We start from the raw sequence: 20,662 nt of genomic DNA, 5'->3' as shown, positions 1-20,662 counted from the left end.
TCGTTCGCAAATAATTTCCTCAGAGGAGAAAATAATATCGTTCGCGAACGAATTAATCACTGAACAATGAAATTAGGTACCCGGTACCCATAGATGGACTATGGACTGATGAAATTGGACTCAATTATTGTCCGAACATGATTTGCTGAAAATCGACAAATCTTTTGAGAACACAGATAGGTAAGTAGGTACGAGAAATCAGATCTAAATCACAGATTTGACTTCTTCAAATCCATCAATAAGAACTGATGATGATCTTTGCGTAAATGATTCACTAAGAAATGAAATAATCTTTCACTATAAGGATGTCTGGTGAGTGGATGTCAGAACTTCAGATTTGGATAATATTTTATAAGAAACAAATATTTCTGGCCCCTTCAATTTCAAAGTTGGGCGAAATTCGTAATAACAAAATTTGTTTATTTTTAAAAGTACTACCCATTCCCAAAGTCAAAAATGAATTTTTTGAAATTTTTTTTCAAATGTCGGTTGGCCCTTAAATTTCAGAGATAGGCAACTACCCGGTTATATGTATCCAAATCTGAAGTTTTGTCATCCACTCACCAGAAACCCTGTAGGTACATATATAATTTAATCATGTAATCACTCAGAGTTTTTCAACGGATGAAAAAAAAAACTAAACTTTTTACCTACCTATCACTCGAGCCTTGCATTCGCAATTCAAAATTTGGTTCTGAGTTGTGAGTGACATGCTCTCTCCGAGAGCCAAATTTCATCTCAATCGGAGTTGATAGCTATTGAAAGTTCACTAGTTAAGCTGATTCACTTATCTCACCCCGTGATTTTGGTGCTTTTGTATTTATTCTTGAACATCATTATTACCTATGTACCTACTTAAAGATACTGAAAAAATGATATGTTTAAACTCTTTTCCAGAAATTTGTTAGAATAGTACAGTATACAGTTTTTAATAGGTAGTATAGATAACTCTAAAGTAAACTCAAACTGAAAATTTAGCTGTCGAAGTTAATTTCCACTCGTTCAGCAGTTTAAAATTCCTTGAGAAAATCGATGTTGCGCTGGAGGCTTCGAAACGGCTGGAAATTACGTAAAGCAGATTTGGTAGGTCAATAAGTTATCAAATAGGTAAGTAAGAACTGAAATTTTAACAGTCCAAAATTTCAAAAATCAATCTACCTATACTTACTCATTTTCAAGACCAAAATGTTTTTATTTCCTGGCACCTGCTCATCTATATTACGAGACTTGAAGCGACGTGGGAAAAATCCCAATCAGCAAAAGAGTTAAAATTGAAAAATAATTTTCATTTTTAATTTTAAATAGTAGCATTCCATTAATTTGAGCATCTGAACTCTTGGAAAAATAGCCCAGAAGTACCTCAGGCGTTATTTAATTACCTACGTTGAAGGAAGATAATTTGAGAAAAATACGGCACTGCTGTAGTAGGTACCTACTCATATTCGAGTTTCATACACCATCTAATTAGGGTAAGTTATTCAGCTCTTCGAATGCACCGTGTACATGAACATAGTTAGGTAGGTAGTCATATTTCAACCCCTATAACGTATCACACGTACGAGCGGAAAAAAAAACATATCTATAGCGAATGTGAAAAGGTTTTGAAAGCAAACGTATACATAGGATAAAGAGGTTGAAAGAAGCATCTTTATAGCAAGACCAACGAAATTTTTCTAACAACGTCATTCGAACAGAAAAACTCCAAGCTAAAACACCTTTATCCTAAACAACGTGTTCTTAAAGCAAACATACGTAATACCAAAAAAAAAAAATATTCTCATAACACAATACAAGAGCGTATAGGTAAGCCAGATATTCAATTATTCGAAAAAGTGTCGACTATAAGCTCTCTCTTTTTTTTTTTTTTTTGCTTTTTTGATTAAAGAAAATTTACGATTGATACGCTTCAATAAAGTAGGCATTGAAACATGAGATTCCAATATAAATTTGATCAAACGGACTGAAAATATCGCTAATGAATAAGTACATTCGTCTCGACACGATAATGTCGTTTTGTGATGAAGGTCGATTTCGCTTCTCTTTGTTTCGGGCAAAAATGCCACGGGTATTTACTTTGGAGACTGCATTCTTGTAATTATCATTAAGTCTTTGGCAACATTTCACGAATTTATTTCATCAAATATTTAGATTACCTATAATAATTTTCTTCTTTTTATACGAAACGTGCTGTTAATTCGAGCGAATAATTTTCTATGAGAAACTAAGTAGGTACCTACACGAGACTCGCAAAAAAAGAAAGTTATGCGTTTTTTTGTTGTTGCTGTAAATTTTCAAATGTATTTGAATGTTTAGATACACGAGAGTTCAAACAATGAGACACTCTAAAAGAATCACGTAGGTACATTATATGTACAAACCAACCCTTCTGGACGCAGTTGGCATTATTTTGACAATATCTACGCAGAAATGAGACTCGTCGAAATGTCAGAAATGGTATTGGCACCAGCATTTCAAAGATTTTCAAACATTATTGTACCTAACATTTTCAATATTATGCCGAACAGGTAAAGCTCTCAAATCACATATTTGATAGACAAAGGCAACGATGACATAACGAGGAGATGAGACTTCAGACTTTCACACTTGAATGGCTGAAAAAATTTATTTTAAGGGAAAAAATTCAGCCTTCGTAAATTTAACAAGACGATATTTTAAAATAGCCTGTTTGCAAGGCCACTAGTTACTTTTTTCTACGTCTTTCGGTATACCTTTCTATCCATTTCAAAATTTTAACACGTATTTTGAATTAGGCCACCCCAACAAAAATTCGTTGAATACAATTTCTTTGTAATTCATTTTTAACATTGACAGTTACTTACTTATCCAAATCACAGTGTGTTCGAAAAATCTGTACCGATATTCAAAATATTTTTACTGCGGAGAATGGACTTTAAATTTAATTTCAAAGAGTCCGAATTTGAATGACACCAATGGCGAAGTTTCAATCTAAGGAAAATTAAAGGGAAGGGAGAATGAAAATTCAAAAAATACATCTACTCTCTCAAAACTCAAAAGTGAGGTCGTTGAGTACCTACGAATAAGTATGTAAATTTATTTTTTAGATTCGATCCAATTTGAATTCTTACGAGGGTTTCTCCGGAGGTACAATTTTTTCCAAGTGACTTTGAACTCCTTCTAAAGTGTCCGCTGAATTTGTTTAAAATACTTCAACATTTTTTTTTCGCGATCAATTTTGAATAGGTACACTTGTTTTGTTCAAGTCAAAACTTTTTGTTGACATAACAGAAGAATATTAGGTAATGTTGATTGAATTAGTATAGGTACCTATCTTAATTTTTCAGCTCCCCATCTCCCAAGTATTTTTCAAAGTCATTATAAACCCCTACAAAATCAATTCAATAGGTAGGTATACACAAAACACTCGATAAAAATTAATTAGCCCAAAAAAAATTGCCTCAGGAAGCACCGCCGTAGCTCCACAGGCATCATGGATAGTGAGAAGCTTCCGAGAATACCGCAAATGGTAGATTTATGTGTGGAAATTCACGCAGTCCGGAACGTGTAAAAAATACTTAATCTACTTAGATTCGATTTTCGAGGGCGTTTCGTATTCGTATAGAGACGAGCAAAGCTTCATATAAACGGTCTAAGCGAAAAACTTTCCAACCGTAAATCAGTTTAACATATTAGTGAAGTTTTCATTCGAAAAACCATTATATATAGTGTTTTTGGATCACATCGGTACATCGAGTTGCTTTTTAAAGGTATACGAGTAGTATTTATAAGGTGCTCACACCGGTCGACGACGGCGGTCGGTTGAGCACTTACTTCGCAAATGTCAAAGGTGTCAAATTCGAAACAATTTTTACGAACGCGTTAAAAGAATAATATATGGCTTGTTTTATGATTTAAGTAGCCGCGCGCCTTTAAATGTGTGACGGTAAAAAATAATAGACAGCAAAAATATGGCCTTGTTATAAATATTGAGGTGTGCTTGTGAGCTTTGCAACAATACTTCCGCATTATCCGCGCGATCTTTTTACGAGTCCCAATAGACTTTACACTTTTCTGCGATGGTAAAAGACTGATTTATCGGCGTAGCTGAGGATAAACTCGCTACGTATATTTCTCTTTTTCTTCGGTCTTCGGTGCCGTAGACGATTATTTGGGATTTTCGCAAACAAACCCATACGACCGATGAGGGTACAGATCCGTAAATTTTACACATCGAAATTAAATTATCATTGTAATGAATTGAAGCCGGAGCCCTGAATCTTGTCTCGTTGATGTTTTCGTTCATCTGTATGGCCTACGTCTTACTAAGTACATATTATGGTATGGTGTATGGGTCGAGTCGCAGAATCGAGTCTCGACTGAAATGTCTTTAAATATGAGTTATTTGTCATTCTTATATGATTTTTGGTGGAAGTTAAAACTTTCAGAGCTTTTATTTTCACAACAATTCAACATTCAGAATTTAATATACCATGTCGTCTTCCCCCAATTGTACTACCTATCATTCATAAGTAAATACCTACCAGTAATTTTTCATCGGTCTACATTTTTTAGACCAATTAGTCCTGTGCGTTCAGAGCTTGGACAATTCATTGATGTTTTGAATCAGGATTCAGGATTCGTATTGCGTTACAAAAACTTAATGAACCGTTTTCATTTTCGAACTGATTCAGTAAAATTTCGTCTCTTTTCGGTGATCTAAAATCATCGCGATTTGGTGGGAATTTTCCCTAATTTTTTTTATCCATTAGGTACCTACATATGCATTTGAGATTTACGATTATAATCAATTCAATTTATGTTATCGAATCAAAATGTCGAATTTATGATATAGGTATAAATAGGTAATTAAATTTTTAGCTGCCGATGCAGAACTTGTTCACAATGTCATCTGGAGAAATTTGAAATCACTGGAGAAAATTCAAGTTTTCCAGGTGGATTCATATTTACTCGGAAATGGTTGCATTCAACCGATACGGCGATTCCATGCCAAAGCAGCCAAAATTGTAGGGTTGCAATTTTTGGCGATGCGAAAAATCAGTTAAAAACGTGTAGCCTATAATGAAAATAAAAATATGAAAGTAAGTGAGAACCTCTTGAGGTGTCACCTTTCGATTTGAACTGAACCGCGATTTTTGGAAAGAGCATGGTCTAAAACCCCCAAAACCAAATTTTCAGCCACCCAACTTCATTTTTTGATTTTTGGTGAACATTTTTGAAAATTCAAAATTGGCTGTTTTTGGTGATTTATGCTTATTTTTAAAAAAAGTACATAGGTACTTGATCAGTAAAAGTGATCCAAGTAAGTCCTAAAACTGATAAGTGATATTAATTCTTTAAATCCAAATTTTGTCATTTCCAGCCATTCTGGAGCCTCCAGCGTGATTTTTAAATTTCTCCGGAATTTTGAATATGCTCCAGAAGGCGTGAATATAGAGTTTTGGGCACCTAAAAATCGAGTAGTGTGTTACACTCGATCTGTTTAACGAGTTTATCCAATCCACATTTGAGCTGATTTCAGGGGTGACATCTCACAGTGGATTCTAAATTCTGGAGAAATTGAATATCGCGGATGAGGTTCCAGAATGGCTGGAAATGGCTAAATTTGCCCAGGGGGAGGTTAGTTCGTGACAAAATACAGCGATTTACGCAAATTTTGAAAATTTTCTCAAAAAAGGCGTACCAGTAGAGATTGCGCCCTTCACTTCCACCTAAAGGGAAGAATTGGACCAGAGGGAAGTGGCTGCACTGCTGTGTAGTAGTTTCCATAAAGCTCTTTAATACAAGTATGGAAATAGATTGTGCTCTTAAGATAGTAAACAAATTTTACATAAGTTTTATGTACTGCGCACGCATCAAATCTGTCCACATTGTACAACGTTGAACCCCATTGGTTGCCCTACCGCGTGACGCCACCAACCTGCCATGCGCAGTACATGAAACATACGTAAAATGCTTTGACTATCTTAAGAGCATAACTATTTCCATACTTGTATTAAAGAGCTTTAAGTTTCCTCTACAGGCAGTGTGATCTATAGGAACTAGTTTCCAAGCCACTTCTGAGCTATGTAGAAGTCTTCTCTTTAGTACTTCGACCATATATAATGGACGAATAATTCAAATTGGAGTAGGTATGTGACAGCCACATTTTGGATGCAGAATCCACAAAACGTTCTGCACATGTGCCAGTTCACTAGTATTGGTAAAGTAGTTGGTTGTGTTACGAGTGAAGTCGACTGTGTAATAATTGCAACGCTGAACCATCTCTCTCTCCAGGTCTCCACCAGCACCTGACCAATCAGGACACTATATAAACATCATGTTTGGCGCGTGAGCAGAAGGTTTCCTGGATTCTGCATCCAAAATCTAGCTGTCACATTTTGCCTCATTTTCAAGGTTGAATTATTCATCCATTATATATGGTCGACGCTTTAGTATTATAATTAACTGTTGATCCATTCGCATGTGATTGTAATCTCACAGTTGGGGAAATCGTTTTAGCCAGTATGGCAAGTACATTTTATATACTTAAGCCTTTGTTTTAGTCAATTGATTGTATCATCATCATCATCATCATCATTGAGTCATATAACCACTCGAGGTGGTATCGCATACAAATCAACGCATACCCTTATGCTGAATTGGGTATTTGGGCTAACATCCTTTATGTTGGTATTGCCTCTACTGCGTTGATTACGTATCCCATGGAAATTTATTTTCAAGCTTCCACTAGTAGTTTCCCGCTTGCTTACTAGTGACATCTACACAAGCACCTTGGAGCTCGCTGGGTTGTTTAGAGACCCTGAGCTCCTCAATGTTGATCTCTATAGATGCTCGAACCAGTGTAAGCTTTTTGATTCTGCTAACAGTTGGCGTGCATGATCTGTTAGCTCAGCTAATAACTGGTGGTCCCTCTGTACTTGGCGTGTCACACCTTCGTGTATTCTTATTGAAGTGTTTTCTACACCCCAGAATCACCTATGAGCTCTTGAGCCTAGGAGGTGAGTTGGGTTCTGCTCAACTCACGTATGTGAAAGTAGACGTCATCTCTCTTTAGGTAGAAGAGGACTGTCCCCTACTCTACAACAGAAAACTTTTGATTTTTTTGGATATTTTTATAATGAAAAAAGCTGGTTAAAAAAACCACTCCTGAGGTGTCACTCCCAAAATCGGTTCAAATGTGGATAAACTCGTTAAACAGATCGAGTGTAACACACTACTCGATTCTTAGCTGCCCAAACTGGATGTTCAAAATTCTGGAGAAATTTAAAAAACGCACTGGAGGCTCCAGAATGACTGGATATGGCAAAATTCGGATTTAGGGAATTAAAATCAGTTTTAGGACTTATTTGGATCATTTTTACTGATCAAGTACTTACCGTATTTTATTTTTTTTAAAAAGCATGAATCATCAAAAACAGTCAATTTTGAATGTTCAAACGTTCGCTAAAAATCGAAAAATGAAGTCGGGCAGCTGAAAATTCGATTGTGGAAGTTTTAGATCATGCTCTTTCCAAAAATCGCGGTTCAGTTCAAATCGGAGGGTGACAACTCAAGAGGTTCTCTCGTGAGATAAAATTCTGGAAAAGTTGTCTATTTTGCTTCCCTTAATGAAAAAATAATCCTCCGCGGACCTCGAGCTCTGACAATCAAAACCCGTTAATTATAATCCAGATATTCTAATAGCAAAATGAAGAAAGATTTCAGAATTCGTGCAAACAATTCGAACTCACGCATTTGCTGAAGTGTAACGAATAGCTTAATGTTGATTTTATAAAACAGCGATAGGATGCTGATTGGAATTGGTTTACATAGAGCATACCCGTACAATGTTAGGAACTGCACATAGAGCAAATATTTACCAGAATATGTACGTGTTAGTATTGACACTGCTTCAATCAGCGTGTTATTTTTCTAGTTATGTTAATATAGGCGATGGTGAGGTATTCCTATCCATTCGTTTTTTATTACTGCTCCAATAATCGTACCTAGACCTAGTACATGGTAGACATGTAAGTAAGTACCTATGAATAAATTATTTCAACGATTGCATATCTCTGCTAATACATATAATAAGTGTTTCTCTTTGGCTAGGCACTTTTATTACAGGTACTCGTATTGTAATTTTGCAAGTGATACGAACTTATAAAACTACTTATATTTTGATACGTGGGTATTCATCAGTTGGAAATATATTTACATTAAAAGTTATTGTTCGAAGAAACAACTCGATATTTGTGTTTATATTTATACCTATCTGCAACGTACACTTTTATGGATACTTCAAGTTCAACATTGTATAGGCCTATATCCCATTTCACAGTGATTTCAACCTGAATGTTTTTTTCTCTCTAACCAAACAATGAGCCGAAATCGTTTTCAAGATGCTCAAAGCTAAAAGCGTACAAATACTTGTCGTATTATATAACTGATTTTTTTTCCCTTTCTTCTTGTAACAACGAAAACCGTAGAAAGAACAGTATCTCGTACGACGAGAGAAGATGCGTAAAAATAAAGTAAATCGTACCGTCGAAAGTTTTTATCCGGTTAAAGTGTGATTTTACCGAGAAAAATGTCTTTTAACATGTGCATCCGATGAGAAGGTGGTCGAAGCAGTTTATCTTTCGCGGCTAAAAATCGCAAAGCGTGGTTGGGCCACCATAAAATACACTCGCGTTTGCCACCATCCCCTTTGTTGTACTCGTACAGCTTCGTACCCCTTGGTAGAATACTGCTGCTGTGCAGTTCGTCGTATCGTCGTATACTATACGTACCATAGTCTTGACATATACGAGTTATATTAGTATCTAAACTGCCGGTCAAAGCGGAGCCACAATTTGTCAAGCCAAACTTCTATAAACTTTTTTTTTTTTTGAAAACGAACATCAAATGCGGTATTTAATTTCACCTAAGAGGAAATCGCGTGTAAGTTTTGTTTTGTGATAAATGTACAGCGCGGGCTAATTTTTTTATTACAGTCGACCGCGTATGGGTTATAAAAAAGTTATTCTCCAGTGCTTTTCAATAAGAGAAATATAAAGAGAGGAAATGATCGAGGAAAAAATATATAATTCTGATTTTTCGCCAGATTTCCTCAATTTCTTTTGAAAAAATCTCACTCTGTTTTTTGCGATAATTTTACTCAATTTTTCTAGATTCGATTTCATATGGCCATTTAAGTTATAAAAAATTGCGAATTTTGGTGCAAGAAAGCACGCTATGTAAATCAGCATGGAAAGAGAAAAAACTTTGGAAAATTTGACTAGCTGAGTTCAAATATTACAATTTGAAAAAAAAAACTATTGAAATGAGCCCACTCTTAAAATAAAACCTCCTCTAGTCTTTCAATCTCTTATTACATGGAACCCTCAAGATTGAAAAATTCAAAAAAAAATAATAATAGGTACGTAATACCTATCTAGATTGAATCAAAGTCAGTGATTTTTTTTTGAAGATTTCCTATTCTTGTGTCAGAATTCTTCTAAATAACACTTTTTTGGAAGAAAAAAATCGTCCTCAGCCCCCCCTCCCAAGTGTTAATCTTGTACAGAGCCTCAAAAAATTGGAAAAAAATAAAATAAAATTGATGTCTGTGTTTTTCTCTTCTGGAGAGAATTTTTTTTGTAAATAACTCCATTTTCATAGAGAAACTTCCCCTTAGGCCCCCAAACTATATTGGTTCATGGTTCTTTTCTAAAAAAAAAAATAAATTAAAAAAAAGCGTTCACCTAGGTATTGAAGTTTGTAAAAATTTATTTCATTTTTTTCATTTTAGATCAAAATTGTCTCAAACAACCTCAAACTTCTTTTCAAGAAAAATCTCCCTTTGGTATCCATAGCATACCATACGTTTTGAGAAGGGGTACAAAAAACAATTTTTTAACAATTTTTTAAAATAATTTCAGACATGGTCCTCTCCATTTTGTCTACAGTTCTTCAAAAATTTTCAATCTCTCTCTATCTCTCTCTCCCTTTCAAAAAAAACCTCAAACATTGGACTTTTTTTGAAAAAATTGCATATATGTATCTACGCGCCTCTGTCTGTGACTATTTTCTATGAAAGTATCAACATTTTTGGACCATCTTCTGCTGGGATAAAAAATATTGAATCTTGAGCACACACGAAACACATTTCCACGCCTCTCCTCGAGAAATTTCAAAATTTTGCAGAAATCGAAAATCGCGCAGGAGACTCCAGAACGGCCACAAGGGACAGTTTTCGGTTTTGGGGAGTTGATATTAGTTTCAGGACTTTTCATCATTTTCTCTAAATAAGTAGGTAAAATACCCATGTATTTTTTAAAAGCACAAATCGTTGAAAATGGGCAATTTTAAATTGTTTAAAATCCACCAAAAATTAAAAAATCAATTCGGGCAGCTGGAATTGTGGTTATGGGGGTTTCAAATCATGCTCTTTTCGAAAGTCGTGATCTCGTTCAAATCGCAAGCGGATACCTTGATAAGTTCTTTTTTAAAATATCGATATCAATCAATATCACAATTCATAATGTATTATTTACCTACTTGAGCAAAACGCAGAAAAGATTTGGAAATTTATGTTTCAAAGTGAATTTTCATTTCAACAGAGTGGAATTTTTTGTACAGCATTCGAAGCTGTGCAAGTTGAGTCGCATTCATTATTCGCTTCAGCTCAAAATTGAAGGCCCCAAAACAGTTTTAAAATTTAAGCACTTAAAAATTAATTTTGTATTTCTGAATTTTTCAAAAAACTTAAGCACCTTCAATCTATAGTTTATGCAAAATGAATACACAACTCGACTTGAGGAATTTTGAATATTCTAAAAAATAGACTACGTTCATGTTTTGCCCATCTTCGAAATAGAACTGGTTTTAAATCTACAATTGAGGAATAAAACCAAGAAGAATCAACTTGAAATTGTTCTTAACTTAACCCCTTCAGCTCTTTGCGTAAGCAACCTAAATTACACTTAAGTAATTTGGGGTTTTCTATTACTAGAGAAAATATTGAAGTTTTGAAAAAGTTTAATGGTTACTCACATTTGTTTATTTCAGTATGAAGCTGCTTCTTCGTTTTATTGTACTTTTTAATAAGAACCTGCAAAAAAAATGATAAAAAATAAATTAGGTACTAAACTAAGATTAAATTTCATAACCTACTCAACAGAGATTTCAAAGGCAAAATTAGTAATTGAAATCACCATCAAAAAAGATAATCTTCAAAGAATTTTTTCTTCTAAGAAATAATTCACCTACTTAATATTAAAATGGCAAGAACTGATTGAAATTTCTAACCACACCTTCATTGATTTTTCTACATTATTTGAATGAAAAAAAAAAAAAAAAAAAAATACAATTTTGATGTACGAATAACATAGACGCTTGTACCTAGGCAGCAGGTACATAGGTACATTAGCATACTAAAATACCTATATTTTGAAACTATGAATACTCTAATGTAATAGAAATTGGTCCACACAAATGATAAAATGAAACATATTATGACATTTATGAAAGAATCTCCCACAAGACCACATACCTATTACCTACAATATATATAAAGTTAACCAATCAAATAGAGAAAAAAAGGAGGTAGGTAGTAGGTACATAGGTACTATATCCGGCACAGTCATGGAATGTTTTCTTCTTTTTTAATCAAAATGCTGCGTACAAAGAAGATACATAGAATTGTGTGGCAAAAAGCAAACAATTTTTATTGGCACATATATTTCACGATTTCAGCGTAAACAAACGTACAAACGAGTTGCGAGCTTAAAAATAAAGATATGCTAGAGTTGTACGAGAGATTTTTTTCTTTTATCTCGACACATTGTAAATTACAGTTTCGACCTAAAAATGAAAGATAACCGGTAGAATGAATGGGTACTCTATAATCGGCATTCATACAATGAAAAAGTTAGCACAATGTTTGAAGAAAACTTGCACCTTGAAGAAAAGCTACTCACATAGCTTTACTGGTAAACTTTACAAATTAGGTACCTTACGTTCAAGTTGTTTAAGTTAATGAAATTAATTCGATAATGTGTAAATTTTCACGCAAACTTGAGACATAAATGAGCCACAAATTTACCTAAAAATTGACAAACTTTTCACTACAACGCGAACGACGTACATACATAATAATATAGTAGGTACACGTAAGGTATACTCAGATAAAAAGGTAAGTATTTTTTATTTTATTCCCTTCTTTTTTTTTACGTACACACGTATCTATGAACATAAGATGGAACGCTGTTCAGTGCTCGTATAGGTTAACAAACTTGAGCTTTGTATAACGGATAAACCATCACCATTCACCAATTCGCCTTAAGATCTAACCGAGAGTTGCCCGAAACGGGATTGAAAATATAACAAGATTTCGAAATCCGCCATATCACAACTAAAATCATCCCCTATAGATGGAACAAGTTTTTTTTTTTTTAATACGGACGCATTCAATTTTCCCGCACTTTATTTCCAACGACGTCGTCTACTCGCTGTCTCCTGATTACGTCATTTTTCATATAATAGAGATAAATGTAGACTGAAAAAGAGATAAAATCCTATTTTTTGTCCATAGAAAAACATTCATTGAATTTTGATTTCTTCGTCTCTGTCGTCTTACCCCTTTCGGATATTTTTCTACATCTACACGCCTGTGCCAATCAATTGCAGCAGAATGTAAAAAAGTAAATATTGTAAAAAAATTTACGATATTATGACTCTTTTCCTCCTTATTTTTCCTCTTTAACACGAATGGTATATTTTAGATTGTAAACTATCTTTTCTTGGTGTCAAGTTTTCAACACTGAGCCAGGCAACGTGGTATATCTATATTTCGAGTATCTCGCGTTGTGTTTTTTCCTTTATTTCTTTTTGTTTCAATAGCTTTTCCAATTTGTTTTTATTCGCATGGTTTCGTTTAGGCCTTATCGGCTGCTATGTGCCTATACTTCCATGTATACTGATTTTTGTCAATGGAGAAGATTAAATTTACTAGCAATTTTCGTTCTGTCTCGCGTTCTATTTGTTATTGTCGTGTAATCCTATATTTTGGGGCGTATATTTTTCATAACGGGATAGGTCTTTAGTAGGGTTTGGACAATGACAATATAGTGATCACAGGGATGCAATTTTTTTAAATTTATTTCTTTGTTGCGAATATATGTATCATCGCATTCTGTAGCAGTAGCATGAGTTGGGTGTAGTTTTCATAAAATTTGGGTAATGAGAGGAGAGAAACCAGGAGAATGGAATGGGAGGAGGCATTTTAACTTTTTGCTATCCAAAGGACTCACATCTCTATAATGCATATAAGATTACTGAGAAGACTAGTGAGTTGAGCAGTCAAATTTTTAAGGACCTGCTTATCATTAAATTGCTCCGCACTCGTTTCAAACGAGTCATTGCAGTTCTTGTTAGCTGAAAGTGGCGATGTATCTCAGTTTCACATCTACCAGATATTCTAAATGATGGATCCAAGAATGAAGAATCACTTCACAACTTTGGTTCCATCATCTTGCGGTACTTAAGTCTTGCTGGCGAGTTGTTGGTTGAATAGTCAATTGTCATAATCTTTGTTTTTGTTCTACATATCAATCAGAACTTCAGAAGGTCTATCTTACACACTAGAAAAAACACATAAAAACTATGAGGTCTCATTTTTACACAGCTATCAGAGCTGTGGGTGCGAAACAATTTTGGGATTGGATTTCAGTTTTGGGATCAAAATTTCTTCAATTCGAGATTAAATTTGTTTTAGTTTTTTTCTTCAAAATTTCTATTTCTGTTTTGGAATTGAAAAAATTGTTTTAATTTCATATGATTGGAAAATGTTGGATTTGTTTTAGTTTTGTTCTTCTAAATTTTCTATTTCTGTTTTGGGATTGAAAAAATTGTTTTAATTTCATATGATCGGGAAATTGAGTAGTTTCCTAGACAGTTTTCTGGTTGTAAAATACGTCTCTAACGCAATCTATCTAAACAAGCGCGGAAAACAGTGAGGAAAGTAACTGTTTTCCACGTGTGTTTACAAATTCTAAATTAACAATTTTTAAAAAGTTTAGCATCTAAGCATTTTCCTCTCATATGAAATTAAAATAGTATACACAACAGGATTGGACAGTAACACGATCAACTTGTGCGATTTAAGTCGCATGTGTTAATCACATACTTTCCGCGCCTGTCACATAATGTACTATTGGTTCTGGGACGAATCAGTTCAGGTTTTGGGATTTTCATTTCAACCAATTTTAAGCCCAAATTGAATAATGGACCCTGCAAGGGGTCTGTAAAATAGGAGGTTTTGACATGGGGAATCTAAAGGTGTAATTAGTTTATAGACACTGGAACTACAAGATGCACAACTGCAGGTCACAGCAGTAAGGGGTGTCATGTAAAAATTTGTTAACCATTTTTCCAAATGGTTCCTGTAGAGGCGCTGATCATCATCTCCCTATGGGCAACGCGGGTGTTGGTGCGACAAGGGGAAGTATTTGTGAGCAATAGTTTCAGTGGTATACTCGCTAGGGGCGCTGATCGTCGTTTCCCTACTGGACAATGTGGGTGTTGGCACCGTAAGGGGAATGGGATAACTTTTTACCAGATCCCCTAACGTCTGTGCCCACCAGTTGTTTATCTTGTAGTTCCAGATTTCCAGTGTCTATAAATTAGTTTAATGTTTTAAATGCATTATTTTGCTCAATTTGCTCTGATTGGTTGGTGTATAACTGGTTTGAATCTCGCGTGACCTCGAGATTCAAATCAGCAAATCAGATGCTTGTGGTAAAATTTAGTTTCACTCCAGACTGCTGGGAGGATAAAACACCATTTTTCAATGGAGTGGCCAGTATTGTCAGTTGATAGTATTTTCATAATAGGTACATGCAATGAAGCATCGGTATAACACACTCGATAAATGTTGAAAAACACTAGAATTACAACAAGTTCAAACTAGCATTGAAGAAAACATACCAATACATTTGAATGTATTTTTTCCCAACTTGTTTACGTTTTAACGCGCTATGATTGGAGAAAAAAAAACACCCAAGGGAAGGAAAAAAGCAACCGGTATTTTTTCTTCCCTGGGATCAAGTATTTTGTTAATTATTTAAGTAAATCGGTTTGTTTCATTGCATTTATTATGAACAATTTCCTACAATGCAAGAATTTAAGTGGAATCATTACGTATTGAGTGCATCTGATTGTTGAAAGAGTGAAGTGAGTGAAGCAAATACACGAAATATGTAATTATTCCAGTTCGACCCTTGTATAGTAGGTACATAATATACTATTGATACCTGTATATATAGATTGCCTCCGTACATTATGCAGCCCATGACATTTCACTGACTTTTTGCGGACTGACGTTTGGTTTGCACTAGCAGAGGCGCGCTTGATTTTTTCCATGTGTTCTCAAAGCAGCTCACTGCTGGGCTATGGAAAGATGGTATATACTCCATCGGGTTGGAGAAAGACTTATATTTAGGCTTGTAATTCAATTTTCAATATTCAAAGAGGGCTCCCCACTCGAGTGTATGTTTTTTAGATATTCCCCAGACTTTTTCCTCTATCAAAAAAATGTTTTCATTCACTTCCAGAGAGGTGAGAAACTTGAATAGCTCGTGCATGCAATGCCAAGTTCATAAAATCGGATAATGCAGGTCTTTAATGGTATTCTGCCTCATATACACACTGCGTTGGCTTGTTTTTGAATGTCTGTGACGAGTGAAAACAGAACAGACTTTTTGCAGCTCGGTACTGGACTGCAAAAAGTCCAGATGGGCCGCAAAAAGTCTGAGGTTTATCTAGTATGGGCTGCGTAATACCACTTCTCATGTGTATGGGTACATACAGGTCTTGTTTCATTTTTTGGGGTATGGGTATGGGTACAGAATTTTATGGATTTTTGTTTAGGTATTCGGGTAATACGGGTGTGGGTATAGGTACAGGTTTGAAGCCCGGATTTTTTCAGTTTCAAGATCAAGAAAAATGATGATTTTCCTTTTGGGGTAGGTTTTGGGATTGGATTTGAATTGGGATTAATCAGTTCCAGTTTCAGGGTTATTTTGAACCCATCGCTCTCTGCAGCTATTTTTGTAAACAGTGTAGAAGAGATGGTATGCAACCTTCGCAAACTCCTTTTTCTGTATGAACTCTAGACATTAGCTGATCCTTTCTCATACAGTTGTTTGATTAGCCAAACCAAATGTTTTGGACCACCCATCTCCAGTAGGATCTTCCACAGCTTCTGCCACTGAACACAATCAAATGTTTTTTTTTTCATAACACTGTAGTAACATGCTCTCAAGCTTTCTCAATGAGCATTCTGAGGTTGAAAATCAGCTCTTCTGTGTCCCTTCCTTTGGTAAATCCTGACTGTTCTTGAGGGATTTGAGACTGCATCAGCACAAACAAACAAGCATTAGATAATCTTCAGAAGCACATCGCTTGAATGTGAGATCTGCTTAGTCTACCATATCCAAATTATTAAATTTTATCAGATGTGATTTGAATTTTGATTCTCAATAAAATGTATTATTCAAATCACCAATTTTTGCCAAAATTAACCTAAACTTGTTATCAATATTTTCTCTTAGCCACAATCATCTTTCAGTTCCGCTTTCCTACTTAGTTCATCAGAATTTAGTGGGATGGACTTAATGGTATTTTTTAAATTCAAAGGAGGATGAATTTTCATTTTCTTACCTATGTCTTTGACTAATTTTTAGTCAGAGCATGGGGAAGTTATTGTCTTTTTTTTTTTTCAATTCATGTGCATATATTTCATTTTGTTAATTTTATGTTATTATACCTCTACTTCTGTTCTCTTTCACGTATAAAATATGATCTACATATTCCATTCGAGACTTGTTTACCCATATTAATTAAAGTAATGGTTTAATTACAAGCTGAGTATCCTTACTCGGTACAATTTTCTTAATATACGAACGAATAAAACGAGCAAATACATAATAATATCAACCTATTCAAATATGCTTTATTCGTTTCTGGAAAATATACTTAGTACATAAGTCTAAGTATATAACCTAATACTCTTTATTTTCTCAACAGCGAACTCGACTGCGTATACAGAGCGAACATGTGTAAATTATATTATTAAAAGCTATGAATTAAAATGCACAACCTAGCGCGGCTTTCCATCATATAAGGTAGAAAATTAACTGGAAAACTGGCGATGCATGAAACGGAGAACGCCTGCTTGTTTTGCGAAAGACAATCTAAAATACTAGTGTATTGTAAAAGTGTAGATATACTACAGTACTGGAGAGGCCGGAATGCCAGCGCAGAGGGTAAATAACAAAGCGAAAATTTCTGCACAGCGTTAAAAACAGTAGGTACGCAATTGAACAATATACCTACTCTGAAGGTTCTTACTTTAACAACATTATTAAGAAATTGTAAAACTTCATTGTTTTCCTTTTCATACGCTAATTTTTTATTCACGATGAGCAAAAGCTCGAATCTCGACAGTCGAAGGTAACGTTTTGAGGCGCTGCTTGCGGTTTTTGTATCCAATTTCAATATATATGTTCAGAGGATTAACTGTTTTCACAAACGATTCAATATGTAACGAACCTTTGACAGCTTTACAATCACAAATATTTCCACATTGATGAGCTAAGATGAAAGTGACACGAAACACGAAGAGCCTGCGAGCAAAAGGCAAATACCTGCAGATTATATCTAAATTAGGTACCAATCTAAAGTGTATTTACGTCGAACAGTGCGCCATAAATCACCACGTCTTTTATTCGCAATTTTTTTCGCATTTTTGTACGTAAGCTTAAATTTGAATAGCGAAGTTTTGCCTTTTGCCGCTCGCAGTTTTCATATCGAATGCAGCATCGTTGTGTGAAATATACTCGTTCAAATCGAACATATTTTCGAGGTCAGATTTTGCTCTATAAATCGAAATTTCATCGCTATAATAAAATAGGCATCGTTCTCTTTGAGGTAATTTTTTCCACATATAGACGAAGTACGGAGTACCTACCTATGCAGTATCGCGTAATATTTCATGCGAATATTGGCATTTTCAATAAGTTGAAAAAAGTAGCTTTTCATATTAAGCACAGATGGCTAACCTTGTTTTTTTTTATGTGAGCCTCATTTTAGTTTTGAAAAACTCGTGTATCGTGGCTGAATTTGTTTGAAATAAAATCCAATCAATTTTGAAACAAGTGTGATGAAAATTACGATTGTAATTTTCTATGTTTGGAGACTTTTTTTTTACAATTTTCATCGTGTAATATCAAGTTAATCCGACGATGAAAGCGTTTATATTCGAATTCATTATGGGAGTAAATTTTACATGATTGAAATGTAACAAATGTTGCCAACATGCCTATTATGAAGAAGCCATCCTACAATAATTATTTCTGAACACTATTGATAGAGTGTATTAAGCCGAAAATTCCAGATTAATCACACTTCACTGAATCGAATATGATATCTTGTGTGGATTTTAGCAATGTTGTAGTTGGTGACCTATCTATTTCTCCTCTTACCTGTCAATTATTCATAGGTAATGTGATTCAAATCTAAATTTTTTCTCAAAAAAATACAGCTATATTTCATCTGCAGTGTATTGTGTAGGTACACACCTACCTATAAAAATATTTTTTCAATTGAAAAGATATCAGCGTCCAGAACAAAAGTATTATAGGTAAGGTTTATTTACAACGTAAACGGTTCGAAAACGTAGAAACCTACAGTCCTCATTATTTTCTGTTCGTGTTGCATTTCTGTAGTCTTGCTATCTACCTTTGTTATTTGTAGTGTTTATTTTGAGTATCGCTAAAGCAATATCAAAAAGCAGCTTAAATCTAAAACTATTCTCTTATTTGAACATTAAATTGAAATTTTGTTTATTTTTAATTAATTCCGTATATTCGCTTAATTGAGAACAAATGTTTTGCTGTTTTTCGCCATTTGAATAAATAAATAGGTTTCTATTTTGAATTCGAATGGAAAAACACGTTTGAAGTATTGTTTTTAAGAAAATGTGGTGTTTGGGATTTGTAAATTTATTAGGTAGTCGAATTTTTGATGGATAGATAAGATTGGAAAAAGGAGTGGATACTTTTTTTTTTGTATTACGTTTCGAAATTGCCTTGAAATTGTTGTCATTCAATAAAATTTAAAAATTAATATAATAATCGTCGAATATATGAAAATAGCACTGTTAATTGATTACCGTCCCTCTCAAGAGAAACCGAAACCGAGGCCAGGAAAAGGATATTCTTCAGACTCAAATTCAACAGTGAGTATCTTCTGAATAGTCTTAAGTAGATCAAAGAAATTTAAGTACATTTTGAAAGACTATAGGTAATAATAAAGTTTTTAAAAAATTCAGTAGATTCTCTAAATTAAAATACGAATACGTAATCGATGAATAATATCGAATTCGATAACTTATCGATTGTCAAATCCAATTCAGATTTGAAAAGATGGTTAAAAATTATTGATTATGAAATACATCCGTATTACGAGATACGTATTGTCGCTATCATAAGACCCTCACATGTACTTCCCTCTTTTTCCAAATGAATCAATATCTTTTGCCGCAGTTTTCCTCTCTATATTTTCACAGATACGGGGGAGAAAAAAATAGAGGAAAACTTACACGGTTATAGCGCGAAAGGGTGAAATTAAATTTTTACAAGTATACCACACGCTGTGTATGCTTTTTTCATTCCTTCGACATAAATCTTTACCATTTTCCAAGCCCATTACGTATATATGTATGTAGTTAAAAATTATACAAAAATTTAGTTAGAAACTGAGTAGAGATATAGTCTATGTGTGTGTGAATTTCGCAATGTTTGCATTGAGCATTTAGGGATAGAAAAAATACCCACTATTGGGAATTCGCGCCACTCCGAATAATAATAAAAATGAACCTAAAGCTCTCCATAAAAAGTAAAATGGGTTTTCGATAAAAGTAAAAACCCAAATGCATTGCAAAGTTGGTCGTAACTATAAAACCGAATTTTTTTCCTTCCTTGTTTATAAACCAACTGCGTCCTTTATTACACCTTTTATCAGGTACAATATGAAATTCAATGTTATACAACGAGTGTAGATATTTTACCCGACCACATTTTCTTCGATAATAACGCGCTAAATTTACCACTGACCTGAAATTTGTTCCTTGAGAAATGAATTTTAAATTTTTTTCAACAGAAATACAAATATATCGTGCATAGGTGATGATGTCCTTTTTATTCGTATTTTTAGATTTGTAAAGTATCTACGGGTATTAACTCGATACAAAAGGTAGAAATATTCGAATATGCACATCTTTTCGAAGTAATTCCATTTTTTATGAGGAAATAATATTTTATAATTTTATTTTTACAGTGATGCTTTCCATTGTTGCCATTTTTGAAAATACTTGAAACAAAACCCCGAATAATTAAAAATTAAGCAAGAAATTAAATCACATCTTCCAGGTTCTCCAGAATAACATAGAATTACTTTTGCAACTACGAAGGGAGATGATTTGGAAATTGGAAAGTGGGCTGCACAAAAGTCAAGCTTTTCAATGCCCAAACATGACCTCATCTGTACAATTTCGGTGTCTATTGGGTACCTACTCAGCTTCATTTCGGTGCATTAAAAAATGCTGTTTGCTTATTTACATAGGTAGGTAGTTGGACGA

General features: G+C 34.2%; 1 protein-coding gene across 3 annotated transcripts in view; it reads right to left on the bottom strand.

Moving 5' to 3' along the window:
* The window catches only part of LOC135836241 (uncharacterized), a 125,508-nt gene that overhangs the window by 64,610 nt on the left and 40,236 nt on the right, over nt 1-20,662 (bottom strand). For all 3 annotated transcript variants that reach the window (XM_065350946.1, XM_065350945.1, XM_065350943.1), the window contains exon 2: nt 11,017-11,074. The gene's annotated coding sequence lies outside the window, so the exon portion shown is untranslated. The remainder of the gene's footprint in view (nt 1-11,016; nt 11,075-20,662) is intronic.

This window comes from Planococcus citri, chromosome 2 (genome assembly GCF_950023065.1).
Source record: "Planococcus citri chromosome 2, ihPlaCitr1.1, whole genome shotgun sequence".
NCBI classification, from domain to species: domain Eukaryota; kingdom Metazoa; phylum Arthropoda; class Insecta; order Hemiptera; family Pseudococcidae; genus Planococcus; species Planococcus citri.
The sequence above is the reverse complement of the archived record's forward strand: the minus strand, read 5'-3'. Positions and strand labels throughout refer to the sequence as shown.